The following is a 24585-nucleotide window of genomic DNA, read 5'->3' as shown; positions in this document are numbered from 1 at the left end:
CAGAGCTAGGTTGAGGTCAAACATAAATGGCTTACTAGTCTGGGGACCATCTTATCTGATTTCTCTCTTAAACCTGGGTTTGTTCTATAGTAATTATCAAGTGCTGATACTTAAGTATACAGATAGACAAATTATTCAACATGTACCAAGGTAACTTTAGATGTAAACCGATTGCTTAATAGTAAAAATATGATTATGTTATGAGCTATATGCTTAAATTAAAGAAATTTGCATGGCTATATATTATCAAACACATGACATTAGACAGAGCTTCTCAAATAAAAGTGGTGTGGTACAAAACATATTAGTAAATCCTCTATAATTGTCCCTTGCTCGGTATCCAAGAAATCTTACCCAGTAGATATAACACCTTGTGATAACTAAATAGGTACCTATGTATAACTCAGCATGCCATATAACTAGAAGATCTAACTATTTAAAACTAGGTTGTAAAACTTGCAACGAAGAGAGAAAAAATAAAGTCTCAGATAAAGTTATTCTACCCAATTCCCAGCCTGCAGCATGATGCGATCCGAATGATTCCAGGATCTCTCACCCCCATTACAGGTGGCTGTCTCGGTCTTCTTGAGGCTGTGGCGAGGCTAATGAAGTGTGCTGCTGCTAGGAGGCTCAGACGGTGTCGGGTCTGTAGCGGCCCCAGGGAGGACTCATATAGCTCCCCCGTGGCTAACATATTAATCAGGGACTCCATACAAGTGTCTATGTCCGAGAAGCAAGGTGACAGAGATGCCTCCGCAGAACGTGTGGAAGTGTTGAGATGAGCGGTCTCAAATATAAGTAGGGTGAGCGCGTCCCGCTCCATATGAGTGCCGGCTCCTGAAGCGATGTCCGCTTGCAATCTCAGTCCGCTTTCTATGGCATAGCTGGGGGGAATGGCAGTGATCTTTTCACATGTACCGCTGACTAAGAGGCCCATGGTTTCTTCCTGCTCTGTAGGATGTTCACCTCTGTCAGAAGTAGGATCTTGAGTCGGTGTGGGGGAAAGCGTGTTCCTTTCAGGCCAGGCGACCCCTTCTAGATGTATAGGTTGATGAGCGGTCACAGTTGGATGAGTGAGGTCCATGTCAAGCTTGGACCCTCATGGTTGAGAGGAGAAGGAGGCGGCAGATAGATTGCTTATAAACAGAGGCGGCTCAATGCAGGGACCGCATTCTCCTCCTACAGTATTTCTCTCTAGAACCAGCTCCTCTCGCAGCTGAAGGAAGTGAGAGTCTAGTTTGGCTGCAAGCTGTTGTAGTAAGCGTAGGGGTGTCGCCATTTTGAAAAAGTCTCAGCTCTCGTGATTATCCCTCAGAAAAAGTGTAACTTCTCCTCTAGGTCACTGCTTCCCCTGCTGTTCCTCGGCCCCACAGTTCCTGTTATCCCTTCTGGGGTGAACGTTATAAATTTGATGCTAGTTTTCGGGAATAATAGCTAATGTTTAGTAAATAGTGTCAGGAGCTTCATCGGAACATGTCCTGCTTGTTCAGTGGCTAGCTCCGCCCCTCTTGGTATCTTTATTTGAATGTAAGCTTAGAAGCCGGCCCATTTTTGGTTCAGCACATGGGTAGCGCTTGCTAATTGGTGGCTACATTTAGACCCAGGTGCTGAACCAAAAATGGGCTGGCGCCTATGCTTACATTCTTGCTTTTTCAAATAAAGATACCAAGAGAACTAAGAAAAATTGATAATAGAAGTCAAGTAGAAAGTTGATTCAAATTGCTGCTCTATCTGAATCATCAAAGTTTAATTTCGACTAGACTATTCCTTTAAGATCCAAGAAACAACATATTTTCCATTTTGGCTTATAAAGTCATAGCCCTCACAAATCATGCGCAAGTCATGTAGTTTAATTGCTATGGCCTAGATTACAAGAGGAGCACAACTAATAATGCACCGTGTTTTATGTTGTGTTTGACCCCAATCAATCGATAACAAATGATCAGGTATTATGACTAGTTGGTTAAAAATATGTTAACAAAAGCAATTTAACTTGCCCAATAATTATTTAGTGAACACTATACTATAAAAGGGAAGTGGTAGTATCTTGCTTTTAATAATTGTATTAAAAGTCTTAGATTAAGACAATACCCCTTGCAAATGTATTACTTTTAATACCTGGTGTAAAATATATTTGCATAGGCAGAATATCTGCCTTGCATGACTCTTCTCAGCATTTTAAAAATCTAAACCATTTTAAATAATTTGTAAATAAAACAGCAAAAAAAGTTATCCACTAATCACAAACCTTTGAAGTGCCTTTGTGACACCATGAAACATCCTTATACTGTACATGGGGACATTTAGACTCTGAAATCTTAAAGGGACACTAAACCCAAAAATTTTCTTTCATGATTCAGGTAGAGAATACAAATGTAAACAACATTACAATTTATTTCTATTATTTATTTTGCTTCATTTTTTAAATATCCTTAGTTGAAGAAAAAGCAATGCACATGGATGAGCCAATCACACAAGGCTTCAGTGCAGCAACCAATCAGCAGCTACTGAGCCTATCTAGATTTGCTTTTCAGCAAAGAATATCAAGAGAATAAAACAAATTAGATAATATAATTAAATTAGAAAGTTGTTTAATATTGCATGCTCTTCCTAAATCATGAAAGAAAAAATGTGGGTTTCATGTCCCTTTAACACCTTTTGGCTTCACTCTAAAGGCACATCTTGGATACTTCAACAGTTTTTTTAAATGTTAAAATTTTTTTGCTCATGCTGTTTCCTGGCTTCATACAAAAGTAAAAATAGACATAAAATCACACTTTTAAACTATAAAACTTTCACATAGAAACATAGATTTTGACGGCAGATAAGAACCATAGGCCAAACAAGTCTGTTCAATATTTCCTAAAAGTTTAAACTTATCTAGTTCATAGGAAAGCCTTGTGCTTATCCCAGGCATTCTTAAAGGGACAGTCAACACCAGAGTTTTTGTTGTTTAAAAAGATAGATATAATATACTTTTTACTTCTTTGGTTAACTTGTATCTAAGCATCTTCTGACAGCCCCCTGATCACATGACATTTTATTTTTTATCTATTGACTTTCATTTTAGCCATTTAGTGCAGTGTCTGCCACAAGCCACGGGCATGATCACAATGTTATCTATATGGTTTACATGAACTAGCTCTCCCCTGTTCTGAAAAGCAAATAAAAAGCATGCGATAAGAGGCGGCCTTCAAGGACTTAGGAATTATCATATAAGCCTTCCTAGGTTTAGCTTTTAACTAAGAATACCAAGAGAAGAAAGCAAAATTGGTGATAAAAGTAAATTGAAAAGTTGTTTAAAATTACATATACTATTTTAAACATGAAAGGTTTTTTTGGACTTGACTGTCCCTTTAAAGTCCACTCAGTGTTTATCATTACTACCTCTTGTGGAAGTTTATTCCAGGAATTAATCACCCTTTCTGTAAAAAAGTAATTCTTCCTCAAATTACTCCTAAATAAACTATGATTCAGCTTGGGATCATGACCCCTAATTCTTGAATGTTTCTTTTTATGAAAAGAACTCACAGACCTTAATATATTTGAAAGTTACAATCATATCACCTCTTTCACTTTTATCCTTTAAGCTATAAATATTTAGGCCACAACCTAAATATTAACTAAAAGTGATGGTAAACTTCTTAGGGGGAGATTTAAGAAACTTCGTATCGGCCCCAATGCCTCTGTTTCCGTGCGAGCCTTCAGGCCGCTGCTACTTAACTCGTCTACCTCCTCTAAGGCTGCGGACATCAATCTGCCTGATTGAATACGATCGGGTTGATTGACACCCCCTGCTAGCGGCCGATTGGCCACGAATCTGCAAGGGGCGGCATTGCACAAGCAGGTCACCAGAACTGCTTTTGCAAAGTTAAATGCAGACAGCGTAATTTTTTAAATAATTCACCTTTAGTGTAGTTAAACATTGTGCCATTCCTCTGCACGCAAATCATACTCTATTTGTGTCTAAACAGAATAGATAATGAACATGACTTGTTTAGCCGAGAAACATGTTGCCAATAAATGTAATTGTTTTTATTGAGTGGAACTGCATTTCCTTTGGTGTGCACTCACTTACAGAAGATAAGGAGCAATGCCTGTGTAATCCGCAAGCTGACTCCTGTGAAAGTCAGTCTTCTTGTATAGCAGTCTTATAGTGCCAACAATATTGTGAGTGGATACACATACTACTTACTGTGTGTTTGGTTTTGTTATACAGGATTACACTATGTAGCGCCCCTTCTTTTTTCTTTGCATTTTAAGATCCACCATTTAGTTTGAGGTTCAAGAAAAAAAATATCTGACCAATGAAACTCATGTTTAAACTGTATCCCATCACAATGTTGTTAACATATTTTACAAATTCTATTTCTTGTTCCATTGTTCCTGACCATATAAACATTGTTACTGACTATAAACATGCAATACAAGTACACACAATTTCTGAAAAGATTATTACAACCATTTGTGCCATAATTGCACAAGCTGTTTGTAAATGATTTCAGTGAGAAACCTAAAATTGTGAAAAATTTTACGTTTTTTTTTAATTTGATCGCATTTGGCGGTGAAATGGTGGCATGAAATATACCAAAATGGGCCAAGATCAATACTTTGGGTTGTCTACTACACTACACTTAAGCTAAAATTAACTCTACAAGCTCCCTACATGCTCCCTAATTAACCCCTTCACTGCTGGGCATAAAACACGTGTGGTGTTGCAGTGGCATTTAGCAGCCTTCTAATTACCAAAAAGCAACGCCAAAGCCATATAAGTCTGCTATTTCTGAACAAAGGGGATCCCAGAGAAGCATTTACAACCATTTGTGCCATAATTGCCATAATTGCCATAATAAATGATTTCAGTGAGAAACCTAAAATTGTGAAAAATTTAACGTTTTTTTTTAATTTGATCGCATTTGGCAGTGAAATGGTGGCATGAAATATACCAAAATAGGCCTAGATCAATACTTTGGGATGTCTTCTAAAAAAATATATACATGCCAAGGGATATTCAGGTATTCCTGACAGATATCAGGGTTCCAATGTAACTAGCGCTCATTTTGAAATAGCAAAGTGCTTCTTGTATTTATTTCCCTATAACTTGCAAAAAAGCAAAGAACATGTTAACATTGTGTATTTCTAAACTCAGGACAAAATTTAGAAACTATTTAGCATGGTTGTTTTTTTGGTGGTTGTAGATGTGTAACAGATTTTTCAGGGCCTGCCAGGGCACAGTGTCACACCAGTGCAACTCATATCTGGTGTAACAGTAGTGTACATAAAAAAAAAAATAGCATTTAGTTCTCTGCAAGCGTGTGTGTCAGGCCTACAGCGTCTACTCTGCCAACTTCTGCCAGGGCACAGTGCCACTCATATCTGTTATCACAGTAGCTTGCACGCATAGTACCACTAATCGAAAAAAAAATGACAGGCAGAGGCAGGCCACCCCGCAGGGGCCGTCATGGTTGTGGTGCTGTGATTCCCTTTGGCCCTAGAATAATGCCCAGTGTTCAGAGGCCACGTACCCTGAACTCGAAAAGTTCTGAGGACATAGTTGACTGGCTTACACAGGACACCCAATCTTCTACAGCTTCCGCTCAGAACCTTGACGCACCATCCTCCTCCAGCTTAGCTTCGGGCACCTCTCAAGTTACCACTCGCCCGCCTGCCGCCACCACCAACACTAGCACCACAGCCGCTTCACTTGATCTGTCAGAGGAGTTATTTACACATCAGTTGGAAGAAATGAGTGATGTGCAACCATTATTGCCAGAGGATGTAGATAACAGGGATATGTCTCAGTCAGGCAGCATTACACACATGGACGTACGGTGTGATGATGATGATGTTGTACCCGCTGCGGGAGTTTGGTCTGTCACTGTGAAGCGGGCGTAACCCTTACACTACCTGATCGATACAACATCATACCTGATGTTTTAAAGCATGTTATTCCAAACAATTTAGGAATGTTAGGTGATTTATGCCCTTTATGGATTAAAACCAGACTCTGCATCAACTATGTAATTTTCCATGGGAGTTTTGCCATGGATCCCCCTCCGGCACGCCACAGTCCAGGTGTTAGTCCCCTTGAAACAACTTTCCCATCACTATTGTGGCCAGAAAGAGTCCTTGTGGGTTTTAAAATTCGCCTGCCCATTGAAGTCTATGGGGGTTCGCCCGGTTCACCGGTTCGCGAACTTTTGCGGAAGTTCGCCGTTCGCGAACCCAAATTTTTATGTTCGTGACATCACTATTTAGTAACTATTCTACCTAGTTAAAATAATTACAAACTTGCCTGTAAAATAAAAATAAACCCTAAGCTAGCTGCAATGTAACTATTAGTTATATTGTAGCTAGCTTAGGGTTTATGTTACAGGTAAGTATTTAGTTTTAAATATTAATTATTTAATTATTAATAGTAGGTTTTATTTATATTTATTTTAATTATATTTAAGTTAGGGGGTGTTAGGGTTAGGGTTAGACTTAGATTTAGGGGTTAATAAATTTAAAATAGTGGCGGCGACGTTGGGGATGGCAGATTAGGGGTTAATAAATGTAGGTAGGTGGTGGCGATGTTAGGGACAGCAGATTAGGGGTTAATAATATTTAACTAGTGTATGCGAGGAGGAACTACGGTGGTTTAGGGGTTAATATGTTTATTCTAGTGGTGGCGATGTCCGTAGCGGCAGATTAGGGGTTAATATTTTTATTTTATTGTTTGCGATGCGGGAGGGCCTCGGTTTAGGGGTTAATAGGTAGTTTATGGGTGTTAGTGTACTTTTTATCACTTTAGTTATGAGTTTTATGCTACGGCTTTGTAGTGTAAAACTCATAACTACTGACTTTAAAATGTGGTAGGAATCTTGACGGTATAGGGTGTACCGCTCACTCGTAATACCAGCGCTATGTGAGTCCCATTGAAAATAGACTATACGCAAGTTGCGTAAGTTTATTTGCGGTAAGGCCAAAAAAATGTGCGGTGCCCCTAAATCTGCAAGACTCGTAATACCAGTGGTAGTGAAAAAGTAGTGTTATAACCTGATATGATAACGCTGCTTTTTCAGTATAACGCAAAACTCGTAATCTAGCCGATAGTCACTTATTGGTAGGCTTCGTTACCACCTATAGCATAGTGGATATATACTTGCGGTCTTATGCGGCTTCCCTCAGGGCCAGCAGACAGATTGGCAATTACTACCTCTCGGGTGGGATGGAGCCACAAGCAGCGGACACCTCCATCCTCTTTTTCCTCGACCACTCCACCGGGCGTGTTGGTTATTCTAGCGGCTTCCACTAGCTATAGTACACCATCAGGTAAGGAATTGGCCGCAATAACCTCTGTCTGTGACCGCATCTGCTACATCACACCCCCGGAGCACACTGGGCAGGGAGAAGGTGGGCTCACTGTGCCAATCGGCAAAGTGAACTTCCATGTGCCGATCGGTCCTTTCGATCTCAGATTCAATGCCTGGTGCAGTGTATACTGACCTATAGATATTGGCATTGTGGGAGGTTTTAAAATCAGCAGCTTCTGAGCACACCTAGAAATGCTTTTTAACAAAGGATAGTGTTGTTTTTTTGTGTTGGAGGTGTAGTGGTTTAATGGTTAATAGTTTGGATTTTTTGTGCATTGGAGTTTGTTTGGTTTAGGCGTAAATAGTATAAATTTTTTTTTTTTATTATGGGTTATAGTGGATAGGGGATTAACATTGCAGTAACAAGGCAAATGTTTGTTTAATTATAACGCTGCTTAATTTTTTTATGCCTCTGCTAGACATTGTGCATGCACAACAACTTTGTTTGCCCTAGTGCAATGAACAGAGCTCACAAAATTATTTTGGGTCATAAAAAAATTAACCAACTACAGGTACTAGCAAAAATAGAAGTGGTATAGATTTAGCATACCTGCATACCACTTATGTTTTTGCGCTCCTTATAATCTGGGCCTATGTGTTTAACCCATTTTTAAATATTTTTAAGATATCCTTTGTTGAAGAAATAGCAATGCACATGGTTGAGCCAATCACATGAGGCATCTATGTGCAGCAATGAGCAAAAGTCCCACACTAAAAAAGAACTTCGTGACCATGTGTGGTCGACTTACCACGTCCGGTCCTAGGGAGGGGTTTTCTCCTGTGGTTGGTCTACGGGCTGTGTCCTGGTTAGCGGTAATCCGCAATCCTCATCTGTATGCCAATTTTCTTTTCCTTGGCCCAGGATTGAGCTCCTTGACTCCGCCGATACCAACCAACTTGAACCCCCTCCCTCCTCAGACGCGTGCGGCTCCTCCTATTGGTGAACGATCTGGGACGTCATCACCCGGTCAGTATACCATCCAATCCACGGGAGGGGGAGGGGAGGAGGCTGACAAGCCTCAACTGTGCTCTCCGTTAGGGATCCAAAAGTTCAGATAGATAAAGAAAGACAGGAGCACCAGTGGATGTGTGGATCAGCGTTTATTTCACCAATAACGCTGTAGTAAAAGCACTCGAAAAACAGCAACTTGTGGTAAATGAAGAGTGCTCCAATAATGCTGGCAGCAGCTGATTGTTCAGTAGGATGTGAAGGTAGGAAAACAGCTGATGCGTTTCGGCAGTGTTGCCGTAGTCTTAGCTGAATAAAACTTAAAAACAAGCGCCCTTTTTCTAGGGCTAAACTTCCTCCTATTGGACAATCTGTTGAACCAATCCAGAGCTATTAACAATTGACAGCTGCGGGTACAATTTAAACCCCCTGCTTCACCTTATACTGGGCTGTAAGTAATACTGCTTAATACAGCCCATATAGTTTAATTTTAACATTTTAACATCATATCATAGAGATGAAACATGAAAAGGGTTTTCAGGTGGGACAAACAAAATGTACCAAAGTGTATGTAAATATACAAAAAAAATTTACTTCAAAAATTATAATAATAAATTATTAAATGTAACAACCAGAAATGTACATATATGGTGGACAACGGATTGATAACAATCATAATAAACTCTTGTCTCATATCTAACGTATGTGAACCATACATGTAACATGATTCATATGTGCAACTCGTAAACCTGGGTTACTCCCTTTCTCTCTACATAGTTATTAGGATGAATTCACTCCAACTAAATAAACTGTCATACCCTTTGCAGCACTCTGTCTATATTTTGTATATCATTAATTTCAATAATTAAGGATTAAATATATGGGGGCTGTTGTAAACATAGGGAAGAGTAGCAAAGCAACAATTAACTGCGGTATATTATTACGAAATTTTATAGGCAGTTAGTTCAAATCCCACTATTTTGCTGTGCTAGAGGTTCCATAATGTACAACCCTGAAGATATGTGATTAAGATGTACTAGGACACTTACAGGATAGTTCCACTCAATACCAATAATTGATCAAATCAAAGGCTGAGTTTAATCCTGAAGGTGTTCTGGTCTTCAATTTGAAGATCCAGAACACCTCCTGTCTACCTAGGGCTTTCACCCTATCCCCACCTCTTGGTGGCAAAGGTACATATTCTATGGCCTTCCATCTGAAACTCTCTGTACTTTTTGAGTGTTCAAGTGCAAAATGTTGCACTAGTGGTGTGCTTGATTTTCCTGCTCTAATGGTAGAGCGGTGCTCCCTAATTCGTGATCTGATCTCACGTGTCATTAATCCTACATATTGGACCTTGCACAGAATGCAGGTAACCAAATATATTACATACTTGGACCTGCACGTGATGCATGTTTATATTTCAAATTGTTGGCCTGTGACAGTGGACTGAAATAATTCTCCACATTCAACTTTCTCACAGGCCACACAGTCTCTGTAATTACACCTGTGCATACCCTTTATCACTAGCCATGCTGACCCTCCCGATTGGCTTCTTTTGACTCTAGTGGGTGCTACTGTGTTCCCAATTGTTTTGTTTCTCCTATAGGAGAACTGGCAACCCAAGCTAGATATATTTATTAAATCATCATCCGCAGAGAGCATTTCAAAATGCCCTCTGATGATGTTACAGATTTTGGGGTATTCTACCGAATAATCAGTAAGGAATGTCAGTCCCTGTTTGAAAGCTTTGCTTTTTGAAAAAGAGAGTAGTGCATTGGCCAAAAGGTTAAAAGACAGGGGCTATTCACATGTAACAATAAAGAATGCCGAAGAATCAGTCAGGAATTTGGACAGAGACAGCTTACTCACATCTAAATCAAAAGAGTACAGAGAAAGAAAAGCTTTCAAACAGGGAAAATGAAACAGTAGATCATTCTCTTATTTCTTAGGTACCTTTAAGCAATAATTAAACCACTATCATGATTAAGTACTATGTATAGACAAGATAATACTGGGGACAGTATGCCCTTTGTCTCACATAGAGTCTTCACAGATCTTGATTAGGAAAGTATTATTATTCCATTAAAATAAATGAGAAGTGAATCAAAATTCAATTGCTAGTCATTTTGCTCTTGCCTGTCTAGCCAAATGCAACTCTGTCAAAACTAAAAGACAAATGTGTTGGCAATTATTGAAACAAGTCAGTTTTTTTCTAATAGAACTTGACATATCAGCAGCTAATTAAGGGCTAGATTACAAGTGGAGTGCTACATATAGCTTGCACGCAAGCTATATTAGTGCTCCACTGAGTAATACAGCGCATGCTAATGTGCACTGGTATTACAAGTTAAGCTCAATGCAAACGTGAGCTTGTATTCGCATTGCTAGGAAGCATTATCTTGCAGGCTGAATCATAAGGCAAGGCTGCAACAATGTATGAACTGAACAGCAACTTAGTTGACTTTTATGTAACTATTGAGCTACATTGTTACTTATATGCTTACAATGCAGTTACCTCACTTGCACTTTATGCGATTGGATCGCATTAGGAACATTTTTTCAGTCCTGTTAACATTATGAGCATATTATACATTCAATATCGTTAATTTTCGGCCACTTTGTGGTTTCATTGTTCTCCTTTAAAAATGCAACTGCCATATACATATATTTACATAGCGGATATAGGGGCCGAATTATCATTGTGTGAGCGCACAATTCGATATTGCGGATCATGTCCACTGCACATCGATAAATGCCGACAGCATACGCTCTCAGCATTTATCATTGCACCAGCAGTTCTTGTGAACAGCAACACCCTCAATATCTCAATACAAAAAAGTCGCAAGAAATTACGTGACTCTGGGGTTGATTCGATCGGGTTGATTTGATTGGGTTGATTTCTGGTGATGTCTGTCTGCCGCTTCAGAGCAGACGGACAGGTTATGAAGCAGCAGTCTTTATATATGAAGCTTGATAAATATGCCCCAGAGGCTTTATTATTAACCATAGTATGACAGTCAGTAGCTATCTATTATAGGAGCTTTATTTATTATTTGGCAGTGGCATTGAGATATTTATCAACAATTCAGAAGTGAATGTAAAATCTCATATCATGGCATCATATAGATCAGTGCTCTCCACTTATTTACAAGTCCAAGTCTCTGTCTGTTGTTAATAAATTAATCCCGTTTTAACAAGTGTAATAATAAAGTTTACATGTTTTATTTAAAATTATGAAAACCAGTTACACCAAACACTATATATATGCACTATATTATTATTTTCTTCTGGAATAATAGAGTGTATTCTTTTACAGCTGCTGGCTTTACCAACGACTGTTTTTGTAAATAATTTTACACTAATACACAGCACCCCAAGGCCAGTACTGTATCTAGGAATGTCAGTATATGACCGGGTTATAATACAATATGTTTAATAATTATTCTTTAAAATAAACCCCCAATAAAATGCATATACAAAACAATTAAAATTAATGTAAATTCCTAAATTCTTTATATTAGTTAAATTTATAGACACATTGGATTATATTTATAGGAACCAGGTTATTAATCAAACTATACAAGCGTAAACTGTTACAATATTCTTTACAAAACAAAACAAATATATCTTTAGAATTAACCTTATTCACAATTGAATTGCATTACATCACCACTATGAAATACCACACAGTATGGGTCACCAACTTAAGAGTGCCTAGTTAAACAATATAACAAGATGCTTTAGCAGCCAATTTCTCTGAGCTGAAATAAACTCTTTTTAGCTACAATTAAGGCAAGTTCTAAAATATAATATAGTTACCAATAACTTAATGCACACCGGAAAGATTTACTTACAATAATGGGCCTGACTAAGAAATATGCACCACAAAGGATATTTATCTAGCAAATAAATTAATTACTTAGCATACAAGAGTGACTAGTTAAGACTACACAGGACTATGAATGCAAGCTAAAATACAAAGTGCCCTTTTAAATCTACTAACTGCAATTAGTTATAGTTACCAAATACCTTTGGTTTAAATATTATACATATATTTAGCAATCGCGTACACTTCACCAAAAATAACCAAATCGATATTTCAGCTTCCAGAACTTGTTTCATCTCATATGAAATAAGGGTATTGCAATATGGATAATAAAAAGTAGCCCAATTGCTTTAAGTAACTGTGTCCCAATTTGGCAGCAGTTATTCAGTCACCAGTTTAGCAAAAAGTCAGCCAGCCAGCCAGTTTCTATCCTTTTGCATTCCATCTTCTTTTAATCATCAGTGAAACAATATGATAGGCCCTTCGGAAGTTTGTCGGTGATTCGCCCTTGCAGAGCTTGTCCCTGATTCGCCCTTGGATCTGAACATCTCATATGTTATTTTGGGAAACGCCTCCCTGAGCAGCCAAATAAATGCCTTTTAGGCTGTAATACTGTTTCTGATATATAGGTGGCAGCAGACACCCAGGAATGCAGCCCCACCATCAAATATTTCTAACAGTCTAATTATTTAACCTTAAAATGTTTATCCAACATATTATAATCTCTTGTATTAATAAATCATATGTTTCAAATATGGTCCGCACAGTGTCATCTTCTCTGATCATTTTAAGACCAAACGTGAATATATTCCACTTATAATATATTAAAATGCGTTTAAATTCATATTTTCTATGAAACGATTTAAAAGGATTATAATATCTTCATCATGTTTTTAATAACTTTTTCAGTTATCATCTTACTATGACATACATACCTTGAGAACAGCAAACAGATGTCATTTTCATATAATTATATCTACATTGGATTACTATCCCATACAGAATAATATTTCATATCTGTATATTTCTTTTTGAGTGTATAAAAAATAGGATATTATTTAAAATACCATTTATATATGTACTTATTTGATGCCTGAAAAATATAAAGAAATAGGTTATTAAAATTGGCCATTTTAAATTGAGTGGGGAAGGATTGAATTGTGGTCAGCCAGGCATCTAATGTCTTACAAATAAATGAATCATTTGGTGTAGACAGCCATATATATATATATATATATTAAATAATATATATATATATATATATATATATATATTATCCAATAGCATTCACAAAATTTGGCCTATATATTAAATTCTGGTATATTCCTGTCAGGGTATCCCCTATACCATATACCAGAATTTAATATATAGGCCTGCACTCACAGGAACGAACAACCAGCTCAATACTATTGTTAGCCTGTTCTATGGCGATTTACCACCTGGGTGCAACTTCTTTTAGCCCAGCAATGCTTTTCACAGAGTAAAACTTTCCTGTAGTATATCAGTCTGATCCCGCCTAACAGGCTAACAATGGTATTGAGCTGGTTGTTCGTTCCTGTGAGTGCATTTCTCTCTGTGTGTATTTAGTCTCCCTATGGGAAAAAGGGGAAACCAGACGTGGACTCCTTGCTCAGTGTGCTTAGAGGAATACTGCTACACCTCACTGACGAGGCCCAATGAAGGCCGAAACGATCGTCTGGGGTTGCTTTGTTCCTTGTTCAGAGAGGAATTGCCTGGTATTTCGGTGCTGGACTGACCGTAATAGGCGGGATCAGACTGATATACTACAGGAAAGTTCTACTCTGTGAAAAGCATTGCTGGGCTAAAAGAAGTTGCACCCAGGTGGTAAATCGCCATAGAACAGGCTAACAATGGTATTGAGCTGGTTGTTCGTTCCTGTGAGTGCATTTCTCTCTGTGTATATATATATATATATATATATATATGTTTATATTTTATATTTGTGTTTATATATATACAAATACATACATATAGACACCAATAGACATATATATATATATATATATATATATATATACACACAGTGGGGCAAAAAAGTATTTAGTCAGCCACCAATTGTGCAAGTTCTCCCACTTAAGAAGATGAGAGAGGCCTGTAATTTTTATCACAGGTATACCTCAACTAGAGACAAAATGTGGAAACAAATCCAGACAATCACATTGTCTGATTTGGAAAGAATTTATTTGCAAATTATGGTGGAAAATAAGTATTTGGTCAATATCAAAAGTTCATCTCAATACTTTGTTATATATCCTTTGTTGGCAATGACAGAGGTCAAACGTTTTCTGTAAGCCTTCACAAGGTTATCACACCCTATTGCTGGTATGTTGGCCCATTCCTGCATGCAGATCTCCTCTAGAGCAGTGATGTTTTGGGGCTGTCGCTGGGCAACACAGACTTTCAACTCCCTCCAAAGGTTTTCTATGGGGTTGAGATCTGGAGACTGGCTAGGCCACTCCAGGACTTTGAAATTCTTCTTACGAAGCCACTCCTTCATTGCCTGGGTGGTGTGTTTGGGATCATTGTCATTCTGAAAGACCCAGCCACGTTTCATCTTCAATGCCCTTGCTGATGGAAGGAGGTTTGCACTCAAAATCTCACGATACATGGCCCCTTTCATTCTTTCATGTACACGGATCAGTCGTCCTGTTCCCTTTGCAGAGAAACAGCCCCAAAGCATGATGTTGCCACCTCCATGCTTCACAGTAGGTATGGTGTTCTTTGGTTGCAACTCAGCATTCTCTCTCCTCCAAACACGACAAGTTGTGTTTCTACCAAACAGTTCTACTTTGGTTTCATCTGACCATATGACATTCTCCCAATCTGCTTCTGGATCATCCAAATGCTCTCTAGCATACTTCAGATGGGCCCGGACATGTACTGGCTTAAGCAGGGGGACATGTCTGGCACTGTAGGATCTGAGTCCCTGGCGGCGAAGTGTGTTACTGATGGTAGCCTTTGTTACGTTGGTCCCAGCTCTCTGCAGGTCATTCACTAGGTCCCCCCGTGTGGTTCTGGGATGTTTGCTCACCGTTCTTCTTGTGATCATTTTGACCCCACGGGGTGAGATCTTGCGTGGAGCCCCAGATCGAGGGAGATTATCAGTGGTCTTGTATGTCTTCCATTTTCTAATTATTGCTCCCACAGTTGATTTCTTCACACCAAGCTGCTTGCCTATTGCAGATTCAGTCTTCCCAGCCTGGTGCAGGTCTATAATTTTGTTTCTGGTGTCCTTTGACAGCTCTTTGGTCTTCACCATAGTGGAGTTTGGAGTGTGACTGTTTGAGGTTGTGGACAGGTGTCTTTTATACTGATAACAAGTTCAAACAGGTGCCATTAATACAGGTAATGAGTGGAGGACAGAGGAGCCTCTTAAAGAAGAAGATACAGGTCTGTGAGAACCAGAAATCCTGCTTGTGTGTTGGTGACCAAATACTTATTTTCTACCATAATATGCAAATAAAGTCTTTCCAAATCAGACAATGTGATTGTCTGGATTTGTTTCCACATAGTAGAGGTATACCTATGATGAAAATTACAGGCCTCTCTCGTCTTCTTAAGTGGGAGAACTTGCACAATTGGTGGCTGACTAAATACTTTTTTGCCCCACTGTATATATATACATATATTGGAGCCCTTTGCAGTCTAATACCTGAAAACATTAAAAAACATTTTATTAATCATATTTATGTGTTTTACATGTACATATTTTACATTCCAATGTTTTTCACATAGGAGAAATTGTTATTTTTATTTCTAAATATTTATTTCTATATCTATCTGTCTATCTATCTATCATCTATCTATCTATCTATCTAGCTATATAACAAATATAAATATTCAGCGCTAGCTATATATCTATCTTTCTATATATTCATATAGATATATAGGTAGATGTATATTTTACAAAAATAATAAAAACATATATATATATATATATATATATATATACACAGTATATATATATATACACAGTATATATATATATATATATAATATATATATATATATATATAGTAGTCTAGTCCTTTAAAGTGCACTCACTCAGACATTTAATACATCCACCGGGGCGCAAATATGTGCAGTAATAGTAGATATCAAAACGGGATAGACACAGCACTCACCGTTTTTTTGCAAATAAAACATCACCTTTATTAGGGTACTTTTAAATATTTAAAATTTGGATAAAAGGATGTTTTAAAGTACCCTAATAAAGGTGATGTTTTATTTGCAAAAAAACAAACGGTGAGTGCTGTGTCTATCCCCTGTTTTGAGATATATACTGTATATAAATAACATTTTATAAAAAACATTGGAATAAAAAATGTGACTAACAGCGCTGTAGGATGAATGCAATGTCGGTGATAAGTCTTTGGGAAGAAGTTAACATGGTTACAACGCCCAATGTCCACAACTTAGCGTACATTGGGTTTTCGCTCGAGCACTAACTTTTTACTAACCCTAAGTTTACTTTAATCGGTATTAGCACTCGAGCAGGAGTGATAAATACCGCTCCACTTGTAATCTGACACTAAATAAGTCTGCAACAATATAAAGTACCTATATTGATGGCTTAATGCTGAAACAAAATGCATGTATAATACCATCTCTAATACGGGGAGCAGTGTATATTGTCAGCAACTTTAGCTATCAGGATACTGGGAAAAAAGGAACTGAAAATTTTGATTCCTCTCTGAAGAGTAATTAGCAAGAGCTTGAGAAAGCTGCTTCTGTAAACAAGCACTTGTTTTTATGCCATGAAGTGGCTCTTAATTATCCCAGCCATACTTAATGAAGCTGTGGTTGTTAATCAGGCTTCATTCTAGACAGATAGATGTGCTGCTAATAAATATGCACATGATGCATTGTGTAGTAGGGACACTTATATCAATAAGTATTTGTTTCATTGTAAACGTATCTAATGTCACACTGCCAACATTATGAAAGAAAAGTATAGTTCATTTTTTGCTTTTTAAAAAAAATGCACAATGGACTTTCTTTGATAGAGATGCTTATGAATAATGGATTTAGAGTAAACAAATACGAATACACTAGACACTAAAATAGTAGGTTTAACTCCTTCACAACGGCTGCCATACTCTGTTCTATGGCAGTTGAAAGGCGCTTCCAGGGCTGTAGGTTTGCTGGTCTTGCTGACAGTGGCAAGAAAGTGCTATTTCTGCCTGCCTGTGCTCCTATAGCCCTGGAAGCGCCATGTGGCACTCAACCAAAAAGAAAAAGGTATTGATTATACTTCAACTGGTTAGCAGTATGGGTTTTACAATAGTACAATACAGGAACTGATTAAATTCTGCAATCACCATATATCATTATTTTATGTGTGTGTATAACTGGATGAATTTGCTACCGAGTTTCTCAAGTGTTTACATTGATATCTATATATACGGGGGTACGGCTTTTAAAGGGACAGTCAAGTCCTAAAAAAACGTTCATGTTTCAAATAGGGTATGGAATTTTAAACAACTTTACAATTTACTTTTATCACCAATTTTGCTTTGTTCTCTTGGTATCCTTAGTTGAACGTTGAATGCTAAACCTTATGAAGGCTCATATGATCATTTCTAAGCCCTTGAATTCAGCCTCTTATCACATACATTTTTATTTGTTTTTCACAACAGGAGAGCTAGTTCATGTAAACCATCTAGATAACATTGTGATCACGCCGTGGATTGTGGCAGACACTGTACTAATTGGCTAAAATGAAAGTGAATAGATAATAAATAAAATGTCATGTGATCAGGGGACTGTCAGCAGAGGCTTAGATACAAGTTAATCACAGAGGTAAAAAGTATATTAATATAACCATGTTGGTTATGCAAAACTGGGGAATGGGTTATAAAGGGATTATCTATCTTTAAAACAACAAACATTCTGGTGTTGACTGTCCCTTTAATGCTGAAAAAAATGGCCATTCCAGCGTATTGGCCAGGAACGCATATTACGAGTCACGGCGGTATACCTATACCACAAGCATTTTAGCCTGTAATGCAACGTCCATTCCGCACTCAAAAAATGACGATTTTGTGTGGGATTTTCATAGCGCCGGTATTACAGGTTGTGCATTCAGGCTAAAAAGCTTGCGTTACAGCCTATACCAACACGATCCATACCGCCATCTGAGAGCAGTAGTTATGGATTTTGCAAATCAAAAATGTTTTACAAAACTCATAACTAAAATGTTACAAAGTACACTAACACCCATAAACTACCCATTAACTCCTAAAACGCTACCCTCCCGCATCGCAAACACTATATTAAACCTATTAACCCCTAATTTGCTGCCCACCCACATGACGACTATTAAATAAAGTTATTAACCCCTAATCTGCCGCCTACCCACATCGCCAACACTATTTAAATATATTAACCCCTAAACCGTCACTCCCCAACAACACTGACACTATAATAAAGTTATTAACCCCTAAATCTCCGGCCTCCCACATCTCTGCCACTAAATAAACCTATTAACCCCAAAATCTCTTGCCTCCCACATCGCTGCCACTAAATAAACCTATTAACCCCTAATCCTCCGGCCTCCCACGTTGCCGCCACTAAATAAACCTATTAGCCCCTAAACCTCCAGCCTCCCACATCGCCGCCACTAAATAAACATATTAACCCTAAACCTCTGGCCTCTCACATCGCCTCCACTAAATTAACCTATTAACCTCTAAACCGCCGGCCCCCCACATCACAAAACACTAAATTAAACTATTAACCCCTAAACCTAACACTCCCCTCACTTTAAATTAAAATTACAATATAACTATATTTAAATAAATAAAAACTTACCTGTGAAATAAAAATTAACCTAACATAACCATTATAATAAAATAAAAAATACTACCAATTAAAAAATCTAAATTACAAATTAAAAAAAAACTAACACTACGAAAAAAATAAAAAAATCTAAAATTACAAAAAATAATAAACACTAAATTACGAAAAATAAAAAACACTAAGCTTACAAAAAATAATAAACGAAATTATAAAAAATAAAAACAATTACACCTATCTAATAGCCCCAAAAAAATAAAAAGCCCCCTAAAATAAAAATACCCCCTAACCTACAATAAACTCTCAATAGCCCTTAAAAGGTATTTTATCTGTAAAAAAAAAATACAAAGTCCCCCCCAAAAGTAAAACCCACCACCCAAACAACCTCCCAAAATAAAAAACCTAACTCTAAAAAAAAAAATAAGCTACCCATTGCCCCTAAAGGGGCATTTGTATGGTCATTCAGCTCTTTTTCACTGCCCTTAAAAGGGGATTTAGCTCTTTTACAAAAGCCCAAAGCCATAATCTAAAAAAAAAAACACCCCAAAAAATGAAAAAAACTAACACTAACCCCATAAAATCTACTCACGGTTCCTGAAGTCCAGACATCCATCTTCATACAGGCGGCGACACCTTCATGCATCTCAGGGACGTCTTCTATCATCTTCCCAGTGGCGCGGAGCGGAGCTATCCTGAAAGCTAATACCATCCTGCGCGGAGCGTCCTCTTCATACGGTCACCGCCGTACACTGAAGTTGAATGCAAGGTAGCAGTTTCAAAATGGCGTACCTTGCATTCCTATTAGCTGATTTGATTCTTCAAATTCAAATCACCCAATAGGATGAGAGATTTTGAAATCCTATTGATTGTTCTTAACAGCCAATAGGATGAGAGCTACTGAAATTTTGAAACGGCTACCTTGCATTCAACTTCAGTGTACGGCAGTGACCGTATGAAGAGGACGCTCTGCGCAGGATGGCTTCCAAGATAGCTCCGCTCCGCGCTGCCAGGATGAAGATAGAAGACTTCACCGAGATGAATGATGATGTCGCCGCCTGGATGAAGACTTCTCGCCGCCTGGATGAAGATTGATGTTCGAACTTCAGGAACCGTGAGTAGATATTCTGGGGTTAGTGTTATTTTTATAGGGTTATTAAATTAGGTGTAATTGTTTTTATTTTTGACAATTTCGCTTATTAGTTTTTGTAATTTAGTGTTTATTATTTTTTTTTTTTTTAATTTTAGATTTTTTTTTTTTTTCGTATTGTTAGTTTTTTTTTTAATTTGTAATTTATATTTATTAATTGGTAGTTTTTTTTAATTTTATTAGAATAGTTATGTTAGGTTAATTTATAATTTAATGTTAAGGTTTATTTTTATTTCACAGGTAAATTTTAATTTATTTAAATATAGTATATTGGAATTTAAAATTAAAAGTTAGGGGGTGTTAGGTTTAGGGGTTAATAGTTTAAGTGTTTTGTGATGTGGGGGGGTGACGGTTTAGGGGTTAATAGGTTTATTTAGTGGCGGCGATGTGGAAGGCCGGAAGTTTAGGGGTTAATAACTTTATTATAGTGTCGGCGATGTCGCGAGCAGCAGATTAGGGGTTAATAGCTTTTATTAGTGTTGGTGATGTCAGGGAGTGGCGGATTACGGGTTAAAAGCTTTATTATAGTGTCAGCGATGTCGGGGAGCAGCAGAATAGGGGTTAATAACTTTATTATAGTGTCGGCGATGTCGGGGAGCGGCGGAACAGGGGTTAATTACTTTGTTATAGTGTCAGCGATGTCGGGGGCAGCAGATTAGGGGTGTTTAGACTTGAGGTTTATGTTAGGGTGTTAGGTTTAAATGTAACTTTTTATTCCCCATAGACATCAATGGGGTTGCGTTACAGAGATTTTTCATTCCACACTTCAGGTGCTAGTTTTTTCTCTAACACCCTCCTCTCCCATTAATGTCTATGGGGGAAAGCGTGCACTAGCACGTCAAATCAGCCCTTGGATTTTGTGCGCTATGGAGCTTAACGCAGCATAACACACAGCACAAGAGGCTTTTCAGTAACTCGCAATGGCAGCGCTATGAAGAGTGAAATAACGCATTAGTTTTGCACCCTGTTGAGCGCAGAACTCATAATCTAGGTGGTTATTTGTTAAAAAACATACCACTGCAAACGCATTTTTTAACAGAAAAGCTCCTGAAATTTACTTTTCAAGTGTTAACTACATTTTTTGGAAAAATATACTGGAAGGTCTCTTGAAACTGACACAAACAATTGCTCATTCTCACCTCTTAAGGTTACAGCATAGCTCTAGTCATGTAACATTCGCCTATTGTCATATTTATCTTGGCAGGATGGGCATACATCTATAGCGACTTCAGTGCACCTATATCTGCAAATGGTGTGATTTTACATTTCATTGTATTTCTCACTTGCACTGTCGTGATTGTCACAAACAGTACAATAGTGTTGTGAACTGGAAACAAGATTGCGGATACACATTTCTATGCAAAACACTTAGAATAACTTTTTTTTTACAGGATTTTCATGTTTTTTATAAGGTGCAACCCTCCATAGATTCTAAATTTAAATTAGTTCACGCCTGTATATAGAGTATATTATTTAACTTGTAATCTGGAAAGAGCATTCGTAACTATAAGTTCAATAATAAATGCATTGTCGTGAACAAGTGGGTTGTGATTTACAGTTTAAAAGAAGTGAAAATCTTGTCATAAAATGTTATTATAAATTTTGCATAAAAACATTTAACCACCATCTTGTTTACAGGTCACAACAAAATAGAACTAGGCCTTTAAGAAAAATAAATATAGTTTAAAAGAATCTTTGTGAAAGTTATCAAATGCCCATGTAACGATAGAAAAACAGTGCACAGACTACCTATCCAGATAACCTAAAAGATGCATTTAGATGAGTTAACAGTGGTGTGGATGGAAATAGACTAATTAAGCGATCTCCTTTAAAAAATGGATTTTAATAACCCCAGTACTGTTTGTGACAATCATGACAGTGCAAGTGAGAAATACAATCAAATATGAAAAATTAAATATGAAATCACTCCATTTGTAGATGTAGATGCCCTGGAGTGAATTTTTCTGCAGATCCCCTTAGCTTTACATGAAATCACCTAGTCATCTCATCTACATATATATATATATCCCTATATATATGTAAATGTGTACCTTTTTGACTGTATACAGTCTCACCAATGATAGCATACCTCTCAAATGTCTCCACTGGCCCTTTCAGGATGTTTAACATAGGTAAACAACTATTTGGAAATAGCCGTGAAATTATTTAGCAGGTGCAGGAAAAGCCCTTCCTAGTAGAGCTGAATTTGACAAGCCAAAAACTGGGCTGGAAAAGCGATCAGACAATGTTTTGTGATTGTATAGACGTTTTGGGCACCATAGGGTAAATAGAGCTTTTTATAGAAACTGATAACCCATTTGTGAATGTGGCAGTCAGTCAAAAACATTCTATTGTGACCATACTAAATTAAAAAGAAGCCTTTTCAGCCCAAAAAACAGCCAAAAACGCAACTTCTGATAACTTGGTATCAAAGCCTGTATTAGGTAACCTTTCTAAAAAAAACAGAAATAGAGAATAATTCAACATTTTTCTATAGAAATAACTATTTAAAAAAAAATGTTACATCTCGGCACAATTAATTTCATTCATAAAATTAGTAGGTATAATAAAGTTAAAATAATTAAATAAATATTTATGCTTCATTCTGCAACCAGGGGGCCTATGCACATCGAGAAAAGGGCTTTTGGAGGCCTCTTGCTCACACTTCCCACCCAAATATCTGGTCAATTTAAATTTCATCTAGGGAAACTTGGTTACCTCAATGGTAACTTGACTATAGGCTAAGTACATCTGACGCACTAAAGTTAGAATGAGCTGCAATAAGAAATATCACGACTGTACTAACTTATGAGCATATTACAAGTTGAAAGTAAATGGGAACGCTTAAGCGCAAACAAAAGTTTTAATCAAACACAACATAAGTACATTAAAATAAACTATTACACTCATATCTATCTATCTATCTATCTATCTATCTATCATCTATCTATCTATAATCTATCTATCTATCATCTATCTATCTATCTATACCTCTGATGAAGAAGGACACAAAGTTATATTCCTTTGAAATGCGTTAGGTGCAGTGGACACTATGGGGCCGATTTATGATATGTCTGTCTGACATGATCTGCTCAGCAGATCGTGTCCGTCAGACATCGCTGAATGCATTTGCTGTCAGCATTTAGCATTCTGGTGAACTGCTTGTGCAATGCCGCCCCACTGCAGATTCGTCTTTAGCAGGGGTGTCAATCAACCCAATCGTATCTGATCGGGTTGATTGCTGTCCTCTACTCAGTGCTGGCGGACCAGTTAAGTAGCAGCGGTCTTAAGACCACTGCTTCTTAACTGCTTTTTCCGGCAAGCCTGAAGGATCGTGTGGAAAAAGATGTATTAGGCACCATACAGTGCTTAATAATTTGGCCCCTTTGTATAGTGTTCTATATTCTATGTTCTATGTTTTATTGAATTGATATTTTTATTTGACATTTTGTATTTACCTATCTATTTACATTGACACATATGATCATGTACACAAATTTTTACTACCGGAAACAAATCTGGTTAACGCAAGCTTTCTATTATTCTGTTGTTTAATTTTTGTTTCATTGTATATGACCACTGGCTGGAAGAAGGTTTACTACCTCTACTGCACTACAAAAAGCACTAAAGGCACCATATAAAGAAACACGGATCTGGCGGTGGTTATCGTGTGTGCCATACAATGGCTCTCCAGGAATTCTATCCACTTACCTCATAATGATTGAGTTTTCAGCTTGTAAGGGGCTTGAGGCCCCTTGTTTCCAGTGAGTTATCAAGAAAGTATGAAGCAATGGTCTAAAGACCGCTTGCTCCATAACTTGTCCGTCTGCTCTGAGGCGGCGAACAAAAATCAACTTGATCGAATTCGATCGGTTTGATTGACACCCCCTGCTAGCGGCTGATTGGCCGCAAATATGCAGAGGGCGGCATTGCACCAGCAGTTCACAAGATAAATGCCGGCAGTGTATGCTGTCGGCATTTATCGATGGGCAGCGATGGGCAGCGGACATGATACGCTACTTTGTATCATGTCCGCTCACACATTGTTAAATATGCCCCCAAATATCCTGAGAATTAAGCAAATTTGATAATAGAAATAAACTGGAAACTTTTTTTAAAATGGTATGCTCTGTCTGAATCACAAAAATATTTTTTTGGGGTTTCATATTCCTTTAAATAGATATTGTACTCAAAAGTGTTCATTCGTATAAAAGACCACCATTTAAACATGTTGATTATTTTGCCTGAAAGAAATGTGAGGTAAAAACTGTTTATATTTAATCTGAAACTAATGCATTAGTTTCAGCTGGGAAGCTCCTAAGATATAATACACATCAACTGACAGGTACAAATGGTTAATGAGTATTTTTAGGAAGCCTACCTACCAGACAACCTAACAGCCAATGACCAGTAGAAGAAACAATGTTGATAAAGCTGCTTTTAAAAAAAAAATTAAACAGCATTTATTTTTATTTTTGTTCTGCCA

Source organism: Bombina bombina, chromosome 4, assembly GCF_027579735.1.
Source record: "Bombina bombina isolate aBomBom1 chromosome 4, aBomBom1.pri, whole genome shotgun sequence".
In the NCBI taxonomy this organism is placed as follows: domain Eukaryota; kingdom Metazoa; phylum Chordata; class Amphibia; order Anura; family Bombinatoridae; genus Bombina; species Bombina bombina.
This window is presented reverse-complemented; position numbering follows the sequence as displayed.